Raw genomic sequence first — 15,965 nt, 5'->3', positions numbered from 1 at the left:
GTGCACTGGCACATTTCCTACAAATAAAGAAACCCAACCTGCTGAATCTAGAGGAGCTTGATGATTTTAGGGCAAGTATCTGGATAGGGTCTTTTCAGGATGCAAATAAAAAAGCCTCTTTTAGACACAAAAGCCCACGCAAGGAAAGAGAGAGAGAACGTAGATTAAAGTGTTACATAACAAAAAAAAAAAAAGAAATCTTTCACAGTGGCTGACATTTTCAAGCAAACACGCATTGAGTAGGAAATTTGACAAGTCGGCGCTGAAGGCGGCGGAGATAAGAAGGCAACAAGGGGGTTGAGGAGGAAGACTGTGTGCCCTCGAGGTGAGAGTCAAGAAGACGTCGGAATAATGAATACAAGAGTAGGGTGCTTGTCGCCCGAGTTCACAGACACTCTAGTCAGTTCGGCGCTCTAAACACTCTCTTTACACGTAAACAGACAGACTGCAGTAAGCTTGAAAGTTTTTCCTTTACCCTTTTCAGCTTATATCTAATTGGGGTTGATTCAAATATAAAATGCTCCATTTCTTCCTCGCGCTAATTTCTGCATATTTGCACTCAAGTGGAAACCACACAGAGTCACAGTGTTTATGAAGCTGGTTTGCCCCTTCGGCAAGGATGTTAGTTCAGTTGCTTCCTCTTAGTGCCCTCTACTGGCTAAGTAATGGACATGCAAGTGAAAAAATAATTAAAGAAAAGCAGCTAAGAAAGGTGGATAAACCAATAAGACAAAGTGCTTTACGTGATTTTATTTTTCGTGTTATTGTTATATGTGCACTCCATTTTCCCACTGATCATGCTCTGTATACTAGATTCCATGATTCATTTTTTCCAGGTGTTTCTGGTTTGGCCCGATGAGCAGGAAACTGTCTTTCCTTGTCTCTTCCTCCTTCTGCCCCAACAGCAGCTTATGATTGTATTGTTTAGAGTTATGTTTTGTTTCTGTTTGATTCTGATGGACCCAGTACTTTTGGCAGCTTAGTTTTTGTTAGGTTTACTGTTAATATTTGTTTAAATTAGACGAAGGATACCAGACTGGGGAAGAAAAGTGATTGAAGTGATGAGCTGTTTTAAGCCTTGTTACATGGCACTTTAATTTTTGTGAGAATGTGTGAACTGTAGCCTCAGCTTCCTGTTCTTAGAGTCTCAGTCAGTGTGGTCTTCTGCAGCTGTAGCCAATCTGCTTTAAGGTTCAACATGAGATGCTCTTCTGCATACCTTGGTTGTCTTGAGTGGTTGGTTGGCTCAAAGCAGTCTGGCCATTCTCCTCTGACAACAACGAGGCGCTTCCACTCAGAAAACTGCCATTTACTGGACATTTTCTCTTTTTTGGACCATTCCCTGTAAACCCTGGAGACAGATGTGTGCTAAAATCCCAGCACATAAGTAGTTTTAAAATACTCAGATCAGCCCATCTGGCACCAACTTCAGTCACTTAAATCTCTGCTCCTCTGATCGTGTTGGACGTCTTTTGTAGAGTCCCTTTCTGGGGGTTGTAAAAACCCTACATGATTAAAACTTTTTTAGACACCATAAATACGCTAAAAAAAGCACACAAAAACAACACAAGTGTTTTTTGAAGAGACAATAACGTGACTGACCAGCTGCAGAAGTGACAGGAACCAAAACATGCCAAGGAGATGCGACTGAGATTCACTTAAAGGACGCCGAGGATTCTTCGATGTTGTGATGGAGAAAAAGATGCAAGGAAATGTGTAAAGGCATGATTCGTATAATACATAAAACGTGCTATTAGCCGTTTGCAACATTTTTTTCTAGTTCCCTTTTGTTTTATTCAACTTCTCTTGTGTTTTGTGTGCTTTAGCAGCATTTTTACCCCTTGGCTACATAAGGCTGATGGTGTATTGTTGCCACGCTGCTGGGTGGGCGGGCAACATGGACACCAAAGTTTGTTAATGCAATAACTCAAGAACGAAGCAAAATACGAGTTAAAATTTGCTACTATAGGTGTATCTACTGGAAGTGTTTCAATCTCAGTGAATTCAAGCACAAAGTCAAGGTCAGAGGTCAAATTGATAAGGAAATCACCTAGGATTTGAAATTGATATCAGAGTGTATGTACTAGGAGGCTGAGGGGTACCACTAGCCAGTATTTTTCTATTTGTTGGTGTTTTCTGAAGTTGCAGTGGATTTGACCCCACCTTACCTAATGGCTAATATCATAGCTATGTAAATGGTAAATGGCCTGTATTTATATAGTGCTTTACTAGTCCCTAAGGACCCCAAAGCGCTTTACATATCCAGTCATCCACCCATTCACACACACATTCACACACTGGTGATGGCAGCTACGGCATGCCCTCATTTCATACCGTTTCCCTGTTTGTCTCCCTCTATTGTGTTTGTGTTTGCTTAAAGCTTTAACCCTCCTGCTTCTATCAACTAACCTGCAACTCTGAGACACAGAATACCCACTACACTGTCAGCCAGATTGTTCTTTCTCTGTGTAGCACTAACACTACACCTAATATCCACTCAGTAAGTTTGGTCCCCAGTTTAGTAACTTTTCATCTCACTGTGCTGCAGGTCCACAACCTTCTCTCCAGCAACCAGCCAGCATCCATTAGTAGCACACTTTCTCAGTCTCTCACATCCTGCTGGCCTGCGTAGGTCTCAGCTACACACTGCTGCCTCTTCACCCTGCCGCTCTCACCACTCGACTCATCTGGAACGTCAGTTATTATCACTGCAGAAGTCAAAAACCTTCTTACACCAAATGCTTTGTGTCTCTGTGTCCTATCAGCTCAGTTCCTAACAAGCTGCACTACAATGAAGCAACTTTTATCTTAAATTCAAACTTTCAACATCATTGGAAACATAAATTCAATAATACGCTTACTATTATTATTATTATTATAAAAGTGTTGCACTGGATAACATACTACTGAGGGCTGTCTTTGTCATTTTGTGTTGTCTTTGCGCTGGCATGAAAGAGCAAAATGTCAAATAAAATGCAATCCAGTACGACACCATTTACAACAACCTTAAAGTGAAAACAGGCTGAATTAAACCTCAGTAAAGGAGTTAAATAGATCATAAAAGTTGAGTTTACAGTGGATGTGTCAATGAATGAATTGGATTGTAAATCCAGTGCCAAATACAGAGCACATATAGCAAACTAAACTATAACCCACAGTGTCAGTCTATTATGACAGGAATAATCTACTCGTTTATTGCATAAGAAGGCAGCAGCTGAAAGAAGATTTACCGCATTAGAATCAAAGGGCTCTACGCCGCACGATGACAAACTCACAAAAAACTCACAAAACAGATTAGACGTATTGCCACTGCGCCGTAAGCACCGCTGATAAAGTAAAAATTTGAAGCGATTGATCAGCAACACTACACTATGTGTTGAAATCGATTCAAGTTCTTTGCTGCAGCACACACACAGCAACCTTTACCCTGCATGTTCAACATCGGGTCTGGAGCGTTCGGCCGTCAATACTGCGATCATTAAGCCTCTAAATCAACGAGGTAGAACAAATAGTTTGGAGGCATTTTGTTTTACTGAGAAACGATTAACCAGATTAATGAAGCACAAAATCAATGCGTTTCTTGAAAGGTGTTATCAACTGAAATCAATTCAGAATCCACAAACATGCACAATTCATCAAGGACATCTCTCTCCACATATGCACTGCACTGTTCTTTGCCATAAACCAAATAGCTAGGATTATTGACTATAGATCTAATCCTATTACCTTGCTCAATAATAATAACTGAAGCTGCTGCTTAGATGACCTGAACTGTTTCTTCAACAGTAAAACGTGTCAGTATAACACTTTAAAAAGCTATAACCGTATAAAACATTCCAACAGTGGAAATTCAATAATATTTACTTATGACATTGTGCAAAGTAACCTAATAAATCACCGCCATGACTTTGCTGGTGAGGATAAGGATGCAAAACACACCAAACTGCAGGGATTGTCATTCAGTGTCTTCATCTGAAGCCTGAAATAGATCTCACCTGCAGCTTGCCGTCAGCAAATGTGAAAACTGATGAAAGTGAAACAGAAGTATGCAAGTGGGAGACGGTGAAAAGAAAGATGAAATTGCAATAGTTAGGTTACAATAGATGCAACAAAAATAAAAATGTCACCCCAGCTGGGCCCCAGCACTTTCTTCCTCTCTCGTTTCCTCATTCTGTCTTTTCTCTCTCTTTTTTTCCTCACTTTTTCCGTGTGTCACCAGCACAGCAAAAAATCTCAAAGTGTCCTCTCCTATAGAACGGGAACAGCACAACAAATGAGTAGGAGAGGCCACAGTGGCGTCCCATCGGGCCTTTATCTCGTCAGGAGGGAGAACTGCCAGAGGAAATAAGATCACTACCAATGAAAAAAATATTTGAAAGAATATTTGCAGCAAAGCTAATGGGATAAGGTAGTAGTCGGGCTAAAGTCAAGATAAAAGGGGCTTATTTCATGGGAATTGAGCGTGGCACACATGAAATCACGGTGAAATGTTAGGAAATATGAAAAATGATGAGCCCAAAATCCATTGCTTATATATGCGGCTGTACACACAAGCAGAGCAGTGTCATACTCACCCAAGTTATTTATTTTGATGTGGTGCAATACGCATAGAAACAATACACATAACTGTACACAGCATGTGAATTAATGTGGATACTGTTTCAAATTGTTTTGGGTTTTTTTTGCAGTCATGACCTAGAATGTATTTTAGAAGAGAGGAAAACATTTGGTTCATTCTCTTAGAATTTAGAATATAATTCAGTCCAAGCAGTGAATAACATTATCATACATTTCTTATTCTAATGTAATCTCTTGAGGAGGATTTCTAGTACAACTTTCTCTATTTGCCAAGGGAATGGAGCAGGACAATGTTGAAGTGTCAAATCTCCATACCGACTAACTATTTTTAAGAAACTGTCATTTTCATGATGAAGTTCTGGAGCTGGTACGTTTGCTATTTTCTAAGCAGTGGCAACACACATTGATGCATTTTTGGCTTATTTACTTGTTTACCGATTTCTGCAACAAGGGAAAAAACCAAAAACCAAGTCTGAGTAGTCTTAATAGACCAGTCGCTTTTCTAAAATCATATTTTTCACAAGAGTTCGCTCTAAGGCACTTAACAGCTACATAACAGGGGCACAATTCTGTGTCTAGCCAGGGAGCAGTCATTCTGTGTTCGCACTGCTGAAACTAATTAGTTTGGTGCTCAGCTGGAAACTTGTGGTTTAGTTTTTGCACAATTAAGCTCAACATAAAATGATACACCTCTTAAACATCTGGCAAATGGAGCAGATGGACTATATGAGCTATATTCAAATATGAGATCATAAACAGCATCATTAACATTTTAATTACAGTTATTTTAGGCAATGGGAAACTTGTCAGGTCCCGAGAAGCATCTAGATGTGAATGAATAATTATGAGTATGTAGTTTAATTGATTTTCTTGTTGCCACGGCGAAACTTTCACTTTAATGTCACATTTGGCAGGACGAAATATTATTATAATATTGACTAAATCTGATCTCAACGTGCAGCAAAAAAGAAATAAGTGCAGGAACCCACTAAGCAATGAGTCACACGGGCAGAGTTAAAACTGACCAGACGTGAGGTATGTAGAAGCTGAGTGGTGCAAAATCAGACATTTTACACCATAACACTAAAATACTTCCATAGAAAAATGATTTGCCTTAGTGGCAGTGCTAATACAACACTGCCACCCAATGGCAACAATAAAACACCACAACACTGCCCTCCGTACTAATCTTAATGCCTGTGAACTAAATGTTGTCCAATGCTGTCTACAGCAGGCACATAATTTAATCACACTGTAAAATGAATGCAAATCAGGCAAATCACTGGGGTGAGAAATATTGCCGGGATTAACCTCGCGTAACATGAAAAGGGGCACAGCAATTCATCAAGTCGAGCTCAAGACTGCTTGGTGGGATAAAGATGCGCGATCATTAACATACGCACACGCACAAATTTAGCTGTGTGCCTAGGTGATGCAGTTATCGAAATGGAGGAGAATCTGGTAAATATTTTAACACTGTGAGCAACAAAGACATCAAGCAGGAAAAAAAGTGACATCGTGGATCGCTCTGTATGTAGGTTTCCTTTACCGAACGATGGAGGCGATCTCAGGCCGTATTCATAAAATGATTACTCTATTACATCTGTAATGTAAATTAATCCTAATCAATATGAGGAGTCCTACTCTTAATTCACAACATATCAATGGACTCATTCTAAAAGATGACGAGCACGCTGTTGCCACATTATGCATCTAGAAAATGCACATAATGTCATCCCACCTTTGGTACCCACACAAGATTTACATGCAGATGGTAAAGAGACCAAAGCGGTGGAGGAACACACTACATTCGTTCGGCAGTGCCAAACCCTGGGGGTTCTGTAGCTGTGGAGCACAGAGCACCAAGCAGAACGCTCATCTCTGCAGAGCTCATTAAACTCCACTAATCATATCTGTTACTGCTGGAATGGGTGGAATAAAGGGAGAGAAGCAGAAATGGGATGTGGTTTCCTGGAGGTGGTTAGATGTGCACTTAAAGTGTGTTGTGTGCATGTGCATGTTCTAAAAAAAAGAAAGAAAGAAATAAAAATCTGGCACTGGCTCACCATATCTACCCATTTCTCCATGCAGCGGAGAATCTACCCCCCTCAGTTTTACATTTCTGTTTCTGCCGAGCCTTTCGTCGCTCTCTTCTTTCCTCTCTGTCCTCATTCTGTTGTTTTTCTGCTCCAATTGTATCAATATCCTCAACTGTTAGATGAAGGAATTAAAGGGCAGCTTCAGGTGATTTCACTACTAAAGAAAATAATCTGCTAACTGGACACAAAGACAGGCAGGATGAAAGCGTGTGTATTCACTACATCCTCTAATAACACGGCCTCATATGCGCCGTTTTGGCTCATAAACAGATGCTTAAGTTAAAAGGAAAAGCCTCATTGTCTGTTGCTTTGTGGTCTGCTTGTTTTTGATTTTACTCGCTGCTAACACAAGGCTCTGCAAAAACAGGAAGGATTCAATCCACGCATTCCAGAGCGAAGGCTAGATGAGATTTAACCGCTATGTCAACTCAAAACTGTTTAGCTTGTACGCCTTGAGAAGATTTGCGGAGGGTTTTTACAGATACTGGGTGGTCTGAGAGCATCCTGCGCGCAACGCATCTCTGAAGTACAAAAGCTGTCTTTGTAAATACCGTCAAAGTTTGGATCTAGGACAAGTACCTGGAGGCAGACAAATCTTCACCTGTGCTCGATGTAAAAACAGACGATCATTTGTTTGCAGAGTCTGACAGACAATAATGATTAAAATATGAATCCCAGGGTAAAGACCTCTGGCAGACGTTCAAAGTTTAAACCTCTGTTGACTCAGAAAACATTATTTCACATCCAAATTACAACTTTTTCTTCAACACAGTGCTCTGCTGCACTACATTTTTCTCTATATTGTGTGAATTTTTAAGACAATAATACTCCCACTGTGAAAATACTGCTCTCTAACAGGACTATGCACTTTCACTGAACTCACATGAACAGTTAATGGCTAACAAAAGCATCAGTAATGTCACGTAGCACTGGAGAGAGCACCCAAATGCCGGATGCAGAGGCAGGCAAAATATACAGAAAGCAAACTCTCTGTTGGAAAAGAACAAAAAAGCAGATACAGAGAATCCCATTAGCCATTATAACACACAAAAAAAGACACACAGGGAACAAGAGGTAGCCTAACACAGGGCAAAAAGACAACCTGACAGAAAGGAGAGGGGCAAGAGACACCGCAGCCAACCAAACACAACTGGTGAGTCACAAAGGAGGGAAATCAGACTCAGGTGGAGACAATCAGGGACGGCGGCGGGTTGAGGTGGGCGGCTCGGTCTAAATATCGACAGCATCAGTACCAACGCTGGTACTGGTATGCATTGGTAAGACTACACATCTTTGGAGCGGGAGTCACAAGTTAGATTCCCACCCGGTATCCAGTAAGATTCCTGGCTAGACCTAAAAAACCAAGCCCTGGAATGGCGCAGCTACGTCTTCAGCCTGTCCGCAGCTCGGACACAAGCATTTCACTACATGTTGTACTCTATAATTGTGCATGTGACAAATAAAGGTTCTTTGTTTGTTTGCTTGGATCAACGCTAGCGCAATAGGATCGATACCTGTTTCTATCTGAATGAATTATTATTTTTGGAAATGAAAAACTACACCTCAAACAGACACTATGTCATTTTGTGCTGACTGTCATGTCTATTTTATGTTTATCCTATAGCACATTTAAACAAAAGAAGTTGACTCTAAGTTTTTTTTACATACAGGCACATTTACATATCAGGTCTTCACAAACCCAGTTTTAAAATACATGACAAGGTGAAAGGTGTGTTTTGAATTTGCAAACTGATGACGATTCATCTCATAAATGAGCCTCTGCTCTGAAGTATAAACGTCAGTAATGATCGGCACAGGTCCTGTGTTAAATTTGCAGTACTGGAAGTAACACAAAGACAGAAAGGCAAACAACAAGACGCACGCATTGTGAAGCAATTTCTAAAATAAATCAGGAAAGAAAAACAAGACAGAAAAGGAAAGTAATAAACGAGTAACACAGGTAACACCAAGGAAACCAAAGGAGACACTCGGCAAGCATGAGCATTCAAAATGTCAGAAAGAATATCAAATAAATCCAAACACAGACTAAAATTCAACAAGTACAGAAAAAGAAAGCAGGGCCTTAGTAAGTAAAAAGAGGGATGACAGAAGCTGGGTAATCCAGGTATCTAAATAAATAATACAGCATTATGTATTTAGATTCCAAGATAAATTCTCACTCCCCACAAATATTAATATTCATGGAATATACAGCGTGTACCGACAAAGGTGTTGGTCAGTGAAAATGATGGCAGTCTAATGTGAGTAGGGGGCGGTATGAATAACACTTGACAAGACCATTTGCTTTCACTGTCATCCCTGTCGATTTAGCTGCGGGGGCTGGAAGCCGCTGCTGCCACAACACAAACAACAGGGATTACATGCATAATGACAGTCCTCCAACAGGATATGTGTTTAAGTTTAAAGTCAAAGGTGCGTTTCATAAGGGGGGCTTTTATTTAAGGAAACCGTTCACTTAAATGAGATTAAAATTGTTTCAGAGCATTAACAAGTCCTGTCGGTTAAGCTGCTTTTGTTAAAGTTTTCCTGCAGCAGTTAAAACGACACGATGGAGATGAAGAAGTGCTTAGGTGATGCTGATTTTGGTTTTTTCTTTTTAGATTTACATACTTGCTCAGAAAAGTTATCTGAGGACAAAGGTGTTGGTCATGTCTGTGCATCTCACTCTGGCTTCGGAGAGAGAGAAAATACGGTGTGAATAAAATAATCTGGATGACTTTAAGTCAACTGGTCATTTCACATTTTTCAAATTTAAATATATTTGAACTGAAATATTTTCAAAGTTTGTTTCCTTCCGAGCAGTGTCACAGAACTTGCACTTGAGTCAACACCGACAAGTGTGTGACAAATCGTCGGGGTCAGCTCAGTCAGTCCTGTGCAGTTTTGCAGCCTGCTGTGCTGTGCAATCCTAACACCTCAGCGTGAGTGAGATTACTCCCTGAGGCAGCAGGGGCCTCTGATAATTATAGTGGAAGGTGAGAAGTTAAGCCTCGACACATCCGAAAAATGAAACATATTCCTCTAACCTTAGCTGGACAATAAAGCCCATCGACTGTATTTAAAAGGAAAAGCCAAAAAAAAAAAAGTGCAAGTGACACATTATTGAGTATTCAGCCATCCATAAAGATTTCCTTGCTAATCACAAAGAAACATACATACATGAGAATGTATCTGCAGACATTTTGCCATCTTCATTCTTTTTTCAGGATTTGTATAGATGTGGGGAGATGCACACAGCTGTTAAAGGCACCGTATATTATTGAATGCACAGTACAGTCAGAGTCAAAAGCAGTCTAGCTACTGGCCTTCTTTCAAATTTCATAGTTTAATCTGTAACACATCAAAATATGATTTTTTTCTCCCTTTATGTAGGGAGAGTTATAAAAAGGAATCACTCCTGAATTCATTTACTATACGTATTTCACACATAAAAAGTATCAGAGGGAAAAATGCTGTATTCTGTCTAGAGCTTCATCAATATAGGATTATTAAGACCGATACCACTACTGATAATATATTTAATATCGGACGATATTCTAATATCTGGTAAGCAGTGTTGGTCAAGTTACTTGAAAAAAGTATTCCCCCCAAAAGTATTCCTGTTACTTTACTGATTACTTATTTTCAAAAGTAATTAGTTACTTAGTTATTTAAAAAAAAAAAAGATTTACAACCTGAATAGGTAATAAAGCAATAGATCTTTGAGATCTAATAGATCAAATTACCTTTTTTGCTATAGTAATCCCTTACTTATTCGTTACTTGAAAAAAGTAATCGGATTACAGTAACGCGTTACTTGTAATGCGTTACTGCCCATCTCTGCTGGTAAGCCTAGTAGTTTATTTACTTGGATCAGATCAGCAGGTTGTCGTGTTCTAGTTTGATGTTTGATGTTGTATTGTGAGTGCCCCCTGGTGGGCACATTATGCAAAATCAACACTGATGACATCGTGGAAAGGAGTGCCTTCTTTACCTTTTGATTTTCAACTACTAGTACTAATAGTAGTTATAACATTACTTCAGCAAATAGCCAATACTGGCCGGTAATACTGGCTTGCCGATAAATCAGTCAGGCTCTGACCGTGTCCAAGAAAATGTGGAAGTCAGCTATTTGTGAGTTAGATTGATATTTGAAATTGTCAAATGTCATCAAAACTTATTTGGCAACATTTCAGTCAGCTGAATATTTTCTCAGATAATTATTCCTGAAAACTTCTCATTTCGTGTCTTCATAGTCACTGCAGAAACTACTGCTTCACTTTGAACGTGCAACACTCGTTCTATAATCCTGTATGTGTTTGGGATTAAAGTCTAAGCTTTTATCGCTCATCAATGATCTCTCGTTTCACAGAGGAAAGCTCAGCGGAGATGGATTGTCTAGATGGGAGAGCACAGATGCCTGAAGTGAGGATTTAGAAGCAGAAAAGTGGAGGATTACAGACTAGGATTGACGTGATTGGCAGACGAATCAAGCTGCTGCTGCTGCTGACACATCATCCACCTGCCAATGAAGTGCACAGTATCCTGCGGGACCAACATCACCCTGCGCGCCACCTTTTCCATCTGCTGCCCTCAGGGAGAAGGTACAGGTCTATACAGGCCAGAACATCCAGACTGGCCAACAGCCTGTATCCACAGGCTGTGAGGCTCCTGAACTCTCTGCCCCCCTCTCACGGACAATAACCATATCCAACTTCTTAATAGCAATGAACTGGTCTGCATTGGTGCATCATATCTTTATTCTCTTCCCCCTCCTGCCCCCCCCCCTCTTTCTTAAATAGATAACTATCATATCTGATATCATATCTCACAGTACAATAATATTGAATGGGTTGCATTGTTGTATTTTGTCATGTTTCTCAGGTCTTTGTCTGAATTTCTACGAACATTATTGCTAAGGATTGTCTTATTGCATTGGAGTCACACTGGGTTAAATATGTACACTTGGGTTTTAAGGGGTATTTATTATTTTCTTCTTTTTTTTGGGTTGTATGGAAGCCCCAAACGCAATTTCATTGTTCTTGACAATGACAATAAATAAATAAATACTAAAATACTAATAAATGCAACCATCACAAAAAAATAAAGAAATAAAAATAAGCGTCATCTCAATACCAAAGCATGTGAAAAAAGCTGTAAAACAATCACAACTACAAATATAATCAACTTTGTGTTTGGTGAGGATTACAGTGGCCCTGTCAAGGAGCCAGAGGAGAAAATGTTGGTCCTTAAATACAGCTCCATAAAGTTTAACTGACAATGTCAGGTTTTATTCTAAGCTTCTCAGTGTGAACTGTGCCTTCAGCTTATTGTACACTGTGGAAAAAACCCACGAGTAAATTAATACAACTAATGTCTGCACTCATTTATCCCTATGCAATTAAACTTAATGTGTAGTCTGCAGAAATGTTGTAATTAAAACAAAATAAGAAGAGAGGTACAAAATAAGAGTGCAGGCTTCCGTCTACTGGCTAACATCCAACATTGCCAACTTGTGGCCACCACTGTGCAACCCCACAGGCTCATAGGATGATCTCTGAACCGCTGTGAGCAGATGGTTGGTTTTGTGCACCTGTCCCCCACCCGATGTCAAGAAAAATCAAGTCCCTGCAGTAAGTTTCACTGCGGACTGTTTATTTTGTTGTCAGCAATGCCTGTCAGCAGCAAAATCTAACTTGGCTGTGCTGCTGCAAACAGAGCATTCACGCGGCTGCTTCAGTAACTGAATGTGCAAAGCAGAAAATGCCACACACTTAATCAAGAGCTAAAAATTTTAATGATTCCCCAAAACTAGGCAAAACAATGCTTTACCTGCATTCACATGTGTTAAAATGATTCAGTAACACATTATCTTTTTAATATCAGCTCCCACATGATACAGTATTTAATCAGATTAAAGCAACCCTCTGGACCCATTATAATGTTATTAAGTAATAACTTAGTCCCTATGATATTAGTGCCTTTGTTTAAAGATTTTATAAGTCCTACTTAAAAAAAAGCGTATCTGCTCATTGTGCAAATATACAAAGTCCACCTCTGAAAAACAAATAACTACACGTGTTTCATCACACACCAGCAGAAAATGGCAGCATTTATCAGTTTATAAACTTGTCAAGCTCCTTCTTTCAAACACATGTGATGCACAGTCTGCACCCTGCCACCTGTCTCCTCCATCTCTACAGTGTCCATCTATCAGATTTGAAAACAGCACAAAATAGCACAGACACCGCCTCATAGTTTGCCAGGTTAAAATATATATATGTACTTTCACTTTTATATGTGAACATTTTACTTTTAAGTTGGTGCGAAATGTTGAGAAACTGTTGCGTTTTCCATCCAAGTTAAGCAAGACTCACACAAACTAGCATGCAATTGTTTAGCACGCATGAACTAAACTGCCTACTGTTGCACTGTTCAATTAATCAACCACAAACATTAGCATTAACATTTGGTAATGGTAAATAAAGCCCCTGTACCTTAAAGCAGCCAATGTTCCCTCTAATTTTTCATGTGTTTGAGCAAACACACAAACTCCCTGAGCGGTCCCTTGGACCACTGTGAGCAGCAACAGACGTGTGCACTGTGGTCACGCCAGCATCGAATCCATCCGAGTTACATGGTTTAGTAAAATAATCAAATTACAGCATTTACATTTATGTTAGACTACTTTTAATTAACTGCTTTAGCCCACTTACAATGAAAATTTAAAAAAAAAATCTTGTTCATGACCTGTGTAGCATGTTAACACTATTGGAAGTAAAAATAACTTGAACTCCAATTTTGAAAACACAACTTTCTTTTGTTTTTTTTTCATAAAGCTCTGACTTGTATTATGAGTATGAGTCTGTGGTCTGGGAGAGTCCTGTAACTCTCTGTCTGCAAAATACAGAATATAATGACCAACGTTGGGCAATTAATTATATAGTTACTTCTTCAAAAAAGTAACTGAGTTTTGCAAACAACAAAGTTTTTTGCAGCTGTTTACCTAAAAATGCAGGCAAGGCGTTTTTTTAAATAGCAGGCCTGACAACAGGAGATGTATCACTGCTGTAACACCTGTAACATTCAGCAGTCGCCTCATTGTTCTGACACACACAACAAAACTATTGACTACACTACACACTAACTACACAAGATTTGCGCTAAACGTCGCAAATCTCTTACATCTCAAAACACTGCCGTCACTCCTAAAAACTGGTATAAAGTCCACACTTTTTCCATCAAATGTTCCGTCTGTCCTGCTCACATCTCCAATGGTTGTACACGTTGTCATTAACGTGGCTTCGCTCCACATCAGCCACGCCGCTTTGCTAGCTAAAACACCGGTGTCGGCACATAAGGACGCTGTCATAGCCTGTCAACGACGTTGATTAGCTGAATCGCATCATTGGCTGGACTATGGGATAAGGTAGCATCGTTCTAATCCCATACGGGAGCAGCCAGTCACTTACTGACTAACACTGCAAAACTGAATTGTTAAAGTTTTCATTTTAATTTCAATTCAGGTTTAAAAAAAAAATTCGTGCGCAACGCGTGCCAGCAGTGCACAATTAGAGGGAACATTGCTTATGTGTATTGCTTTCCTCTGTAGTTCAGTATAGTAATCTCAAGAGCCCTTGGCAGCTAACCGTTAGCGCTCCTTCTGTGTTAGCTTCAAAATCTCTTCATCTTCTCCTCTTACCCATATTTTTGTAGTAAGAGATTTCCTTACTTGAGTTTTAGGTTTGTTTCTTTGTTTGTTTTTCTCTCTCTTTTTTCCTACAGTGGAAATGTTTTCAATTGCACAGCCTATTTCCTCTCATTTGTGTTTGGTTAGCCTGCCCTCTCATACCCATTTTAAAGCAGGCTATTTGGTTCAGTGGCTGCTTGTGGCTGCCGATAAAATAGCACAATGTTTAGAGCAAAATTGGCTTCCTCAAAACACAAACAGAAAGATAATAGCACAGAGTTTTGTTTTCATTTCTTAAATCTGGATAAGTAGCTCTGAGATTTCTGCCAGCACTTTAACACAGCAGATACATTTGACTGTGCAGATTTTACTAAGATGATTTGGCAGCATTTTTTCTTCTTCCAAGGATGGTTCTTTAAAAAAATACATTTAAAAAATAGTTCAAAAAATAAATAAGTAAATAAATGAGCTATCTCTCTGAAGAAAAAAAGTGGTTGTTACACTGTGCTTTCTGTTACTGGTACAATTAATTTTTTAAACTTTTTTTTTCAAGTAAATGCAGACAAAACAAATTCAAAACAATTCATTTTCTACATATTAGCTATACTTTAGCATATTACTACAGAAAAAATATTATTCTCTACTTAATATATCCCTTTAACACATGTATAGGGCATTATATCATATGCTTTACTGGCTTTTAAAAAATTACAAGTTCAAGCTTCATATCTAAATAGCTCAGGATTTAATCTGTGCATTTACATTTCTATTGACTTTCTGCTAAAATGTATCCCAGTACTCCAACAGTTATGAGTGGAGCAGCCGAAGGAGAAGCTAAATATTACAGACTGTATTAACTGTGACTTCTGTATGAAGCTCCAAAGTACAGATCACATCACAGCACCATGTCTTTGAGGGCGCTTGTATGGTACGGCTTCATTATACTGCAGCACTTTCCACACTTTCTGCATCACATCTTCACAGCATCAAACATGCTCTCTGTTTAGGCTGTCATTCTCCTGTAGATAAATATCGCCAGACTACAGGTTTATGGGTTTTTTTGTTGTTTTTTTTCCCCCCGCTTGCTGCTTCTAAATCTGACTCCTGTGAAAAACGATAAGGGGGAAAAATAACACAACAGTTTTAAACATATGCAATCTGCATTCACGATCACCTCTGTGTGTGACAGGCTCTGCTGACACAAACTTTATGTTGGAATTGGGGTACACTACAGGATAAGATGTGCCAAGAAAGAGCCTGCTGACCCTAACTCTGTTTTCAATCAGGCTCCTCTGGAGCGTTCTGATTTATCCCAGGGCTAATAAAAGCTGGGGATGCCAGTTCTATAAGCACAGGAACAGCTAGGGATGTGTGCATTATAAATTTTTCAGGATGTACCAGGTGTGCCATGGTCTGCCGCTTAAACTAAAATGACTGCACTGACAGCATTTTTCCTCTGCGAGCACTGGCTTCTGAATAATAAACTCAGAAGGTGGATGTCTGCTATGAGAACGATTCCCAAAACAACTTCATGCAACATGTTTTGCTGCGACTGAGGAAAAGGTTATAGTGTTTCAAATAGGCCAACATGGATATTA

At 39.4% G+C, this 15,965-nt stretch overlaps 1 protein-coding gene across 5 annotated transcripts in view; it reads right to left on the bottom strand.

Annotated features, from left to right (window-relative positions):
- The window catches only part of LOC309697778 (kazrin-like), a 196,998-nt gene that overhangs the window by 172,241 nt on the left and 8,792 nt on the right, over window positions 1–15,965 (bottom strand). The window lies entirely within an intron of this gene.

The sequence above is a fragment of the Aulonocara stuartgranti genome (genome assembly GCF_965226115.1).
Source record: "Aulonocara stuartgranti genome assembly, chromosome: 20".
Classification (NCBI taxonomy): domain Eukaryota; kingdom Metazoa; phylum Chordata; class Actinopteri; order Cichliformes; family Cichlidae; genus Aulonocara; species Aulonocara stuartgranti.
This window is presented reverse-complemented; position numbering and strand designations above follow the sequence as displayed.